Here is a 12,735-nt window from a genome sequence, read left to right on the forward strand (position 1 = left end):
TGGCCAGTAATAATAAGGGTTGGTAGTAATAGTGAAATGGCAGGTAGACAGGAAAGGGAAGAAAGAGCAGCAAGAAAACCCTGGATTAAAATATCCAGCAATACATATCGAGAGACATAAAATGCATACAACTTCGTAAAACAAATATTACTAAGTTGCATTATGCAGTATGTAAAGGAATAATCCACCATAGTCAGCTAGTTTATTTCAGGGAGGTAGAAATCATTAAATAATACGTGAAGTTATTAATATAATATATCAAATCATTACATCAGATACAAAAAATCGCTTATGAAGATGCTTAAAATGAATTTGATAGGATTCAATACCAGTTCCTAATAACATTATTTAACAGTGAGAGGCCTGCGTACCGAAAAAAACAAAAACAAACAAACAAAAACTTATAAATGAATTTGAGGAGAATTGACATCTTTCTTGTATTTAGTCTTCTACTTCAAGAGCACAGGATGTCTATTTATTTAATTCTTACTTGATTTCTTTTATCATTGTTTCTTAGTTTTCAGCATACAGCTCCTGTACGTCTTTTGTTATATTTATACTATTTATTTAATATTGGGAGGAGTGATTGTAAATGGTGTTACTTTGTGTATTCCCAATTACACATGGCCAGTATATAGAAATATGGTTGGTTTTTGTGCGTTGACCTTGTATTTATGGCCTTGCTGAACTGATATTTTAGTTCTGGCAGATTTTTTTCCCTTGTTTTTTTTTTTTGCGGTACTCGGGTCTCCCACTGATGTGGCCTCTCCCATTGCGGAGCACAGGCTCCGGACGCGCAGGCTCAGCGGCCATGGCTCACGGGCCCAGCCGCTCCGCAGTATGTGGGATCTTCTTGGACCTGGGCACGAACCCGCGTCCCCTGCATCGGCAGGCGGACTCTCAACCACTGCGCCAGCAGGGAAGCCCTCCCTTGGTATTTTTATATAGGTAATTATGTCAGCTTTGAATGGGGACAGTTTAATTTCTTCCTTTCCGGTCTGTATGCCTTTTATATTTTTCTTACCTTGTTGCATTGTAAGACTTCCAGTATGATGTTGAAATATGCATGTTGAAAGTAGACATCCTTGTCTGTTTCTGATCTTAGGGAGAAAACACTGTGTCTTTCACATTAACTATGATATAATCTGTAGACTTTTTGTAGATGATCATTATCAAGTTGAGGAAATTCTCTTCTAGTTTACTGAGAGTTTTTATCATGAATGGTTGTTGATTTTTGTTTCCAACTATATTATGGATTTTTCTTTTTCTTCTTGCACTTCTGTTACTTTCTGCTTCATGTATTTTGAAGCTCTGTTGTTTGATATATACAGTTTAGACTGTTACATCATCTTAGTTAATTGATCTTTTAAAAAAAACATTCTGTAATTTTCCTCTTTACCCTTAGTAATTTTCTTTGTTATGTCATATAGGTCCTGAGGCTCTGTTCATGTTTTTTAAAAAAACTTTTCTGTGTTCAAATGGGATAATTTCTTTCAATCTTTTAGTTCACTGCATCTTTCCTTTGACATCTTCATTATGCTATTCAGTACATCCAATTAGTTTTTTAGTTTGGCATTGTATTTTTCAATTTTAAAATTTTCATTTGGTTTTTCTTTACATCTTCTTTGTAAAGATTTTCTTTTTCCATTGATTGAAGAGTGTTTTGATTGATTGTTGGAATGTTTTAATAATAGCTGCTTTAAAGTGTTTGTCAGTTAATGCCAACGTTGGTGTCATCTTAGCATCGGTGTCTGTTGACTCATTTCCCTTGTAAATTGAAATTGTCTAGGTTCTTTATATGCTGAATAATTTTAGATTGTATCCTAGGGATTTTGAATATTATGAGATCTTGAGTCTTGTTTAAATCTTGTGAAGAATGTTGATATTTTAAGTTTTAGCTGGGTAATAATCTGGTTAGGTTCAGCTTGCAAGTTCTAACATGCCTTCTTTGTGTCCAGTGTCAGTTCAGTTTTCAAAACCTAGCAGTGCCATTCAGATTTGTCCCTGAGACCTGGACGATGGTCTCTCTATTCTGTTCTCACACACATCAGTATTGTATTATGAACAACTTTATGGGGTCACTTTCTGGTGCTCCTTCCTGGTACTTTCCGGTTCCTTGGGAATCCTCATTTTTGGTCCTCTGGCCAGAAAGCTGGGGTTTTAGTTACCTGCTTTGCCGCATACTTCATGACAGTGCCTTTGTCTGGGCCAAATGACAGGAGGACACAGAGAGAAGAAAGCAATGGGGTTCGGCCCCACCCTCGCTGGACCACAGCTTCACTGATGAGAGAGGAGATGCCTCTTCCTCAGAACTTTGACTCCTATGAGCTCACATTGTGGGTCGCCTCAGGATCACTTGGGGTTTGGGGTGTGAGAAGAGAGAAACAAGAAAAGAAGGTGGACTGTATTCTGAGCACTAGGAGTTCCCTTTCCTGTTCCTTGAGCCAGAATTAGAGGGCTTCTGGACTGCTCTGTGTTTGTGCCCCGGTGGGCACTTCCATGTTGCCCCTGGTGATTTTGGTGGGGGAGGATGGTAGACTCATCACCAGTTCAGTGGTTCCTTAAATAGCTGTGCCATACATTCTGTTTGGGTTTTGTAGTTGGACTAAATCTGTGAACCTCTGACTTTTGTCTCCTTTACAGTGGCTACTGATGTCTCTGCTCAATGTTTCTTTAATTTAAAAAATTAAAAAAAAAACCCTAAAACCTGGCTTCCTAAGGTTTGCTTTTGTGTCTGAATAGCTTAGAATTCTGCCAAAGGTTAGTCACAAGTTGTGCTCACACACCTTGAGCTGGCAGGCTGTTCTCTGTGATGGTCTCTGTGTTGGCTGGAGAGCCTGTTCAAACCTAAGGTTCTTCCTGACTCTTTTTTTTTTTTTTAAATTTTATTTATTTTTGGCTGCCTTGGGTCTTCATTGCTGCGCGTGGGCTTTCTCTAGTTGTGGCGAGCGGGGGCTACTCTTCGTTGTGGTGCACGGGCTTCTCATTGCGGTGGCTTCTTTTGTTGCGGAACAAGGGCTCTAGGTGACCGGACTTCAGAAGTTGCAGCACGCGGACTCAGTAGTTGTGGCTCACAGGCTTAGTTACTCTGAAGCATGTGTGGGATCTTCCCGGACCAGTGATCGAACCCGTGTCCCCTGCACTGGCAGGCAGATGCTTAACCACTGTGCCATCAGGGAAGTCCCTCTTCCCGACTCTTGCATCCCCTTTCCCAATGCGCAGGTTCTGTGGACAGTGATGCTAGTCAGCTACAAAGGTTACAGTCATCACTAGCTGCCTAACTGCCATAAGTTTTCATAAGCTAAGAATTCAGGGCAGGGTTGACACAGACATGTTAAAAATATACAGGTGCACCATCTTTTCAAATTTCAAGTTTAAATTGCTTTTAAAAATAATAAGATTGAGGGACTTCCCTGGTGGCGCAGTGGTTAAGAATCTGCCTGCCAATGCAGCGGACATGGGTTTGATCCCTGGTCCGGGAAGATCCCACATGCCGCGGAGCAACTAAGCCCGTGTGCCACAACTACTGAGCCTGCGCTCTAGAGCCCGTGAGCCACAACTACTGAGCCTGCGAGCCACAACTACTGAAACCCGTGCACGTAGAAAGCTCCACAACAAGAGAAGCCACTGCAATGAGAAGCCCGCACACCGCAATGAAGAGTAGCCCCTGCTCGCCGCAACTAGAGAAAGCCCCACGCACAGCAACGAAGACCCAATGCAGCCAAAAATAAATAAATCTATTAAAAAAATAATAAAATTGATAAAACTGTTATTGGCCACACATTTTTACACAGTTTTCCCTACATTGCAGTTGAGGAAAGTGGAACGTGGAGATATTAAGATTTTTTTTCCCCTTACAGCTAATAAATGATCAAGCTATGGGACAAGTCTGTCTGACTTCAAAGTCCATGATTTTAGCTGCTGCCCTAAACTTAATTTAGAAAATCATGTGAGTTTTGAGTTGTCCCTACCTATAAACCCTTTATGAATTATCCTTAGTAGTAAGTAGGCAATGGATTTTTTTGTAGTGTTAAAAAAAATTAGGTGAAAATACTAATTTTCTTTAACATTTTAAATGCTTCTTTTATCTCTCCTCTCTGATGGTTCGTTCTTTCCCCTCCCTTTCTTGAGTTAAATTGGTGTGTAAACTTCTGTGTTCTCTAAATGAATCAGTTGGGATAGAGATGTTATTTTATTTAAGGAAATATGTGTCAGCTTCTGTGAGGTCAAAAAAAGATGCTGGGTGAGGCAAAAGTACTTTGTTCACATAACCTATTTAGAAAAGTTTATAAATAGGTTGTATTGGGTTGCCAGCTATATAAATGCAGATCTTATTTTGCAGTTTTGATATGCATGAATCTAGTTACCATAGAGTAGTTAAAACCAGTCTCCGAACAACATGAGTAATGACATGAAGTACATAAGACTTCATTGCTAGCTCTTCAGTCCTCAGATCACTGCGTAAATCACAGCTGTGCGTCTTGATCAGTGAGTGACCAGTCCCTCCACTTCGTTCAAAGCCTGTCAGCGATTGGTCCCTGTGCATCTGTCACTCGGTTCTCTTGCAGACAGCAGAGCCTGTAGTTGCCTAGCTTTCTTGTTTCCCAATGATAAACTTATGTGACATTTTACAAAAATGGATCATTGAAAGAAGGAATTGGCTAAAAAAGATGGAAGTGCAGCAAAGAAGTGCTAAGTGTTAATGCTAGAAGTGAAATCTAAATGGAACATAAATGGAGTTGTGGAAGAAACAGCTGACCCAGGGGAGTGTTGACATTGCCCACCTTTCTAGAGACTCTGTAGATGTGCAGCCAGAGGAAGTCGGACAGACTTGTTGACATAAATGAGGAAAATGGTTGTGATGAAAAGAATGATGGTGTCTCAGGGGAAGTGACACCAACAAAAAACTTTACATTAAAAGAACTCTCAGAGGTATTGAGAGTGCAAAGGATAAAATTTGGAAGCTGTTTTAAACCTAAAAAGGAGTATGACAATCTGCCAAGCATAACAAAGATATTCACTCTGTTTACTGAGTTATACAGTGGGAAGAAGGCACACGTGTTCAAATTAGTCTTGATAAGTTTTAAAATAAAGAAATAAAATACCCTAATTTTCAATATATCTGATGTTTTAAATTACAGTATACTAAACAAATATTAGTTTTACTTTTCCAGTTTCCTGTATATTTATAACCTACAGTACAAGAATTTTTCTTAAACATCTTGTTCATTTATTTATTTATTTATTTATTTATTTATTTATTTATTTATTTATGACTGTATTGGGTCTTCGTTGCCGTGCACAGGCTTCTCTAGTTGCGGCGAGCGGGGGCTACTCTTTGTTGCGGTGCGCGGGCTTCTCACTGCAGTGGCTGCTCTTGTTGCAGAGCACGGACTCTGTGCACGCAGGCTTCAGTAGTTGTGGCACGTGGGCTCAGTAGTTGTGGCTCGTGGGCTCTAGACTGCAGGCTCAGTAGTTGTGGCGCATGGGCTTAATTGCTCTGTGGCATGTGGGATCTTCCCGGACCAGGGATCAAACCTGTGTCCCCTGCATTGGCAGGCGGATTCTTAACCACTGCGCCACCAGGGAAGCCCTGAATATTGCTTTTTACGGTTACAGCTTGTATGATTGCTTACTACTATGCAAAGCAAGGACTGCCTGTATTAAAAATCAGCTTTATGGAGTTCTTTAGGACCATTCTGTGTATTAAAGTTTTAATTTGGGGTGTGTGGATGGAGATCAGGGATGCTGTAAACTCAAGTCTTCATCAGGTTGTTCCTTCATTTAAAACCCTTTAGTGGCTTTTTCTGTTGTCATTAGAATAGACCAGAATTTTTTTTTTTTTTTTTTTTTTTGCGTTATGCGGGCCTCTCACTGTTGTGGCCTCTCCCTTTGCGAAGCAGAGGCTCCAGACGCGCAAGCTTAGTGGCCACGGCTCACGTGCCCAGCCGCTCCGCGGCATGTGGGATCTTCCCGGACCGGGGCACGAACCCGTGTCCCCTGCATCGGCAGGTGGACTCTCAACCACTGCGCCACCAGGGAAGCCCCAATAGACCAGAATTTTTAACAGGCTCTTATCTCTGCCTCTGTCTTTAGCTCTTGTCTTCCACTTCTTCTCATAGCACTGTGTATTTTTTCTGTTTAGCCCTTATGATTTAAACTATGTAGTAAATTGTGTGATTAGCCATGTAATATTTGTCTAGAATAGGCCTATATTGTTCACTGCCGAATGCCCAGCACCTATGCGCATATAAACATGGGCATACAAGTCTGTTCATTCACTCATTCATACATACAAGTACAGAGTGCACGTTACAACCACATGGCACTCTGTATTTTATATGTGCATGGATAATTTTTTTTTCTGTGGAGGGGAATGATTGCTTTCCCAAGATTCTCAAAGCCTTCAGTGGTCTGAAAATGTTAAGTCTTGTACTATAGGAATTGATACAGTGAAATGTGTACTCAAGCCTAGATGGTATCATTATACATTAAAGATGTTCACTTTCTAATCTGTATTTGAATATTTGGACATACAAAATATTATATATGGCCCTGAGCAAGCATTTAAAATTAGTACATTGTCTGTAGAAGATAAAATTCATTTTAAAAATGGTTATTTGTGTTGGGATATATTAATATAGTAGCATTTAAAAAATCTCTATCAATTTTACATAAGATATAAGACAGAGTAGAGTGGCTATTGGGTGGGAAATCGGCTGCTTGGCAAATTTAATCTTCTAGAAAATTGTTGAGTCCATAAATAAGTACATGTAAGTGGAAAAAGCTTCAGAAAGACTGTAGTTAGTCCCTCACCCTGTTTCAGTGTGTGCCCTGATGTCTTGTTAGTCACTGTATTAGTTTCCTGTGGCCGCTGTAACAAATCCCCCACACTGAGTGGCTTAAAACAACAGACGTTTATCCTCTTTTAGTTCTGGAGGCCAGAAGTCCAAAATCAGTTTCATTGAACCTAAATCAAGGTGCTGGCAGGGCCGCGCTCCCTCCAGGGGCTCTGCCACATCACTCTGATCTCTGCCCTCCTAGGCACATTACGTTTTCCTTTTCTCTGTGTGTGAACCCCCCTCTTCCTCCTTCTTACAAGGACACTCGTGATGATGGCATTTAGGGCCAACCTGCATAATCCAGGGTAATTTCCCTATCATAAAATCCTTAATTTAATCACATATGCAGCAACCCCTTTCCCGAATAAGGTAACATTTTACAGGTTCCAGGGATTTTATTATTGCTGCTTTCACCCATCACTCCTCCAGCCCCCTTTTTGTCTTTTATTAAACAGGTGAGTGATTGTTTATCCCAGTGTTCTTTGAGTTTTCGTACCTCATAATCCAATGCAATTTCTAACCAGTATATCCACCAAAACTAAAGTTGTGGAGTTTTTTTACTGACGTCTCTGTTATTGTTTTTCTACTATGATGAGGAGTCTGGAGGTGGATGTGTTGGGACTTGGAACAGCAGCTCCACAAAGTCATTAGGGACCCAGGCTTCTTGGGGTGTGCTTGTCGTTTTGCAGGCACAGCACTGCTACTTCACTTCAGGCAACATCTCCGGGTTTGAAGAGGGGAAAGGGCAAAGAGTAAAAGATAGGTGTTTCTTTTCTCAGAAGCTTTGCAGAAGCCCCACCCAACAACTGGGCTTACACTTGGCTGGCCAGACTGGGTCACGTGTCCACCTGCAGCTTCAAGGAGGCTGGGAATGTTTTTAGCAGTGTTCCCACAACTCCACTCTAGCAGGATTCTTTGGCTGTTGAGGAAAGGGGAGGATGGCTATGAAGCAGGCAGCTTGCAGTCTGTCCTGGAAAGTGATGAAAGCAGTTCACGTTTCCTTCTACAGCTACAAGGTTTTTTTTTTGTTTGTTTTGTTTTTTGTTTTGTTTTGTTTTTTTTTTTTGCGGTACGCGGGCCTCTCACCGCCGCGGCCCCACCCGTTGCGGAGCAGAGGCTCCGGACGCGCAGGCTTAGTGGCCACGGCTCACGGGCCCAGCCGCTCCGCGGCACGTGGGATCTTCCCGGACCGGGGCACGAACCCGTGTCCCCTGCATCGGCAGGCGGACTCTCAACCACTGCGCCACCAGAGAAGCCCCTACAAGGTTTTTTTTTATTGGCTGCACTGTGCAGCATGTGGGATCTTAGTTCCCTCACCAGGGATTTGAACCCAGGCCCTTGGCAGTGAAAGGGCATGGAGACCTAACCACTGGACCACCAGGGAATCCCCTAGAAGGCTTTTGTGTATATGATCACATTATATTTGTTTCTTCCCTAACGGTTGTGGAGAAAACCTGCTTAATGCTGGGTATGGTGATAAGCACTAAGATGTCATACGTTGATACTTGCTATGTGCTAGACACTTTAACTACTTTTATATATGTTAGTTGCATTATCTCCTTTAATCTGCTATGTGATCTTCTCTTGGAGAAAATCAACCCACTTTATAGGTGGAGCAACTGAGGATCCATTAAACTGGTAGTAAGTATCATCATTTCCTAAATTTAAAGGTAAAATTTTAGAGCTTATAATGGTATAGCTAACACATGGTATAGCTTAATCACACCTGTGTTTTCTAGTTCCAGGTTTGGTGCTAAATCAGTGTTTTGAATTGAGTATGCGCAAAACACCCCTCCCCCCCACCCCGCCCAGCCCATTCACACACTGTAAAACAGTGAGAAAGCATGACTTGTAGTCAGGTAATCCTGGTTTTGAGTCCTCCTTCTGCCAGGTACGGTTCTGTTATGTGATAGACAAATTATCTAGTTTATCTGTGCTTCAGTTTTATCATTTGTGAAATGGGGACAGTGCCATCTGCCTCGCAGGGTTTTTGTGAGGATGAATTGAAATATAGGTGTATAGTGCACATATATTTAGTAAATGATAATTTACAGTTTTTACTATGGTTGTCTTCCTATTACAATTCAACATTGAGTTTTCCTTTCTTATGTGATGCAGCGGTCTCCAACCTTTTTGGCACCAGGGACTGCTTTCGTGGAAGACAATTTTTCCATGGACCAGGGTGCGGGGGGGCAGTATGGTTTCGGGATGATTCAAGCATGTTACATCTATTGTGCACTTTATTTCTATTATTATTACATTGTAATATATAATGAAATAATTATACAACTCACCATAATGCAGAATCAGTGGGAGCCCTGAGGTCATTTTCACTTGCCACTCACTGATAGGGTTTTGATGTGAGTCTGCAAGCAATTGATTGATTAAGGTCTCTGTGCAGTCAAACCTCTCTGCTAATGATAATCTGTATTTGCAGCCGCTCCCCAGTGCTAGCATCACCCCCTCAGCTCCACCTCAGATTATCAGGCATCAGATTCTCATGAGGAGCGCACAACCTAAATGCCTTGCATGTGCAGCTCCTGTGAGAATCTAATGCTGCTGATCTGACAGGAGGTGGAGCTCAGGCGGTAATGCGAGCGATGGGGAGCGGCTGTAAATACAGATGAAGCTTCATTCGCTCACCCGCCCCGCTGCTTACCTCCTGCTGTGCGGCCTGGTTCCTAACAGGCTACAGACCAGTACCGGTCTGTGGCTCGGGGGTTGGCAACCCCTGATGTAATAGGTTAATACTGAAGAAATAATTTATTCCTTTTTAGTTCTTGGGACTTTTCGATTAATCTTAATAATCCTCTTTTGTGGTAAAATCATAGAAAAATATTTGTTTTTCTACCAATTTCCTATAACTCCATGGTGGGGAGGAATTGATTTTTGTGCCAGTTGTGAGTGGTTTTTGCAGTGACAACAGATAGGGGTACCTCTAGTTTCCTTCCTGTATTAGTTTTCTATAGCTGCCAAAACAAATTACAACAAACTTGGTGGCTTCAAACAACACAGCTTTGTTATCTTGCGGTTCAGTATGTCTGACACAGGTCTCAGGGCTAAAAGCACGTGTTGGCAGGTTGGCATTCCTTTCTGGAGACTCTAGGAGAATGTGTTATTTGCTCTTTTCAGTTTCTAGAGGCTTCTTGCATCCCTTGGCTGGTGGCTCCCTTCCTCTGTCTTCATAGCCAGTGATGTAACATTTCTGTGGCCATGCTTCCATCATTACATCTTTCTCTGACTCCTTCTGCCTTCCTCTTCCACCTCTTAAGGACCCTGTGATCACATTAGTCCCACCTGGGTAAACAGTATAGTCTTCCCCATTCTCCAAGTCAGCTGATTAATAGCTTATATTCCCCTTTACCTTAGTTGTAAACTAACATATTCACAGGTTTTGAGGATTAGGACACGGACGTCTTTAGGCACCATTATTCTGCCTCCTATATCTCCCATCCTCCCCAAAAGACTGAGCTCGGTTTCAGCTTCAAAACTGGAGAAGTCTTTAATGTTGCATACACCTTTTTATACAGTTGAAGTCTGTTGAGGTTGTAGGTTGTAGTAGGAGGTAATGGGTTAATCTGGGATTTTTGACTCAACTGCTGCTGGTTGCGGAAGATGCGAGGGGAGTGAAGGGGAAGTAGTGAAGGTCTGGCCCTGGAGGGGGAAACCAGCGGAGGCTGTTGGGTAAATCTCTAGGGAAAGCAGCTTTTAGCATCACTGGTGTAATGGGTGTTGATTACTACATAGTCCTAGGGATTTTTCTTTATTTCTCCTTCTATTTTTTCTTTAGCTTTCCTCTTATTCCTGGATTTTTTTGTGTGTTTGCAAAGTCAAAACGTTTGTAGGGATTTGTGAAATTTCTTAGTATTTGTATGATTTATTTGAGTAATTTTAAATTATTTGAAGGAAAGACTATAAAAGTCAAAGCATCAGTAAAATCTATGTCTGGTTGAATTCATTTTTCCAATTTATTACTTGAGTTCATTACTTGAATTCAATTTACTACTTGAATTCATTTTCCCAATTCAGTACTACTTACTGGTGTCTGAATTATGTCACACGAACGTATTTTCCCAAGTGAAAAGTCTAGTCTTTCTAGTTATTTATTTATCCATTCTGATCAATATGCAGGTGTTCACTGAAACTCCTCCATGTGCCAGGCGCTCTGCTTGGCTCTGGAGATATAGTGGTAAACTTGACATAGTCCCTTCCCTCACGGAGCTTACAGTCTAGTCTAGTAGGGCTGTCAGCACATAGTAAACAAAGTGGATATGACTAACTGGGAGTCAAACTACTATAAATCATGGAAGAATCTGCAAAATTTTCCTTATTTTTATTTCCCGCAGTGTATGATTACTTCATTGGTTCAGAGTTCTTTTCAAATTCTTCAAAATAATTTGATGACATGAAATTGAAATATAACTATGGCTACTATTTACAATATTGACTAATGTTTTTTGGCTTATTTGAAGTATGTAATCTGAAGTTTAGGTTGCTTTATTTATTTTTTTTGAATTTTATTTCTTTATACAGCAGGTTCTTATTAGTTATCTATTTTATACATATTAGTATATATATGTCAATCCCAGTCTCCCAATTCATCACACCACCACCCACCAACACCCACCACTTACCCCCTTTGGTGTCCATACGTTTGTTCTCTACATCTGTGTCTCAATTTCCGCCCTGCAAACTGGTTCACCTGTACCATTTTTCTAGGTTCCACATATATGTGTTAATATACGATACTTGTTTTTCTCTTTCTGACTTGCTTAACTCTGTATGACAGTCTCTAGATCCATCCATGTCTCTACAAATGATCCAATTTTGTTCCTTTTTATGGCTGAGTAATATTCCATTGTATATATGTATCACATCTTCTTTATCCATTCATCAGTCGATGGGCATTTAGGTTGCTTCCATGACCTGGCTATTGTAAATAGTGCTGCAATGAACATTGGGGTGCATGTGCCTTTTTGAATTGTGGTTTTTCTCAGGGTATATGCCCAGTAGTGGGATTGCTGGGTTATATGGTAATTCTATTTTTAGTTTTTTAAGGAACCTCCATACTGTTCTCCATAGTGGCTGTATCAATTTACATTCCCAACAGTGCAAGAGGGTTCCCTTTTCTCCACACCCTGTCCAGCATTTGTTGTTTGTAGCTTTTCTGATGATGCCTATTCTAACTGGTGTGAGGTGATACTTCATTGTAGTTTTTTTTTTTTTTTTTTTTTGCGGTACGCGGGCCTCCCACCGCTGCGGCCTCCCCGTTGCGGAGCACAGGCTCCGGACGTGCAGGCCCAGCGGCCACGACCCACGGGCCCAGCCGCTCTGCGGCACACGGAATCCTCCCTGACCGGGGCACGAACCCGCGCCCCCTGCATCGGCAGGCGGACTCCCAACCACTGCGCCACCAGGGAAGCCCCCTCATTGTAGTTTTGATTTGCATTTGTCTAATAATTAGTGATGTTGAGCAGCTTTTCATGTGCTTCTTGGCCATCTGTATGTCTTCTTTGGAGAAATGTCTATTTAGGTCTTCTGCCCATTTTTTGATTGGGTTGTTTGTTTTTTAGTATTGAGCTGCATGAGCTGTTTATATATTTTGGAGATTAATCCTATGTCCGTTGATTCATTTGCAAATATTTTCTCCCGTTCTGAGGGTTATCCTTTCAGCTTGTTTGCAGTTTCCTTTACTTTGCAAAAGCTTTTAAGTTTTATTAGGTCCCATTTGTTTCTTTTTGTTTTTATTTCTATTACTCTAGGAGGTGGATCAAAAAAGATCTTGCTGTGATTTATGTTAAAGAGTGTTCTTCCTGTGTTTTCCTCTAAGTGTTTTATAGTGTCCGGTCTTACATTTAGGTCTCTAATCCATTAGGTTGCTTTATGAAATGAG

General features: G+C 41.2%; 1 protein-coding gene across 2 annotated transcripts in view; it reads left to right on the plus strand.

Moving 5' to 3' along the window:
• Positions 1-12,735, plus strand: part of METAP1 (methionyl aminopeptidase 1) — a 66,738-nt gene that overhangs the window by 22,114 nt on the left and 31,889 nt on the right. The gene's annotated exons all lie outside the window — the stretch shown is intronic.

The sequence above is a fragment of the Grampus griseus genome, assembly GCF_964374135.1.
Source record: "Grampus griseus genome assembly, chromosome: 4".
Classification (NCBI taxonomy): Eukaryota; Metazoa; Chordata; class Mammalia; order Artiodactyla; family Delphinidae; genus Grampus; species Grampus griseus.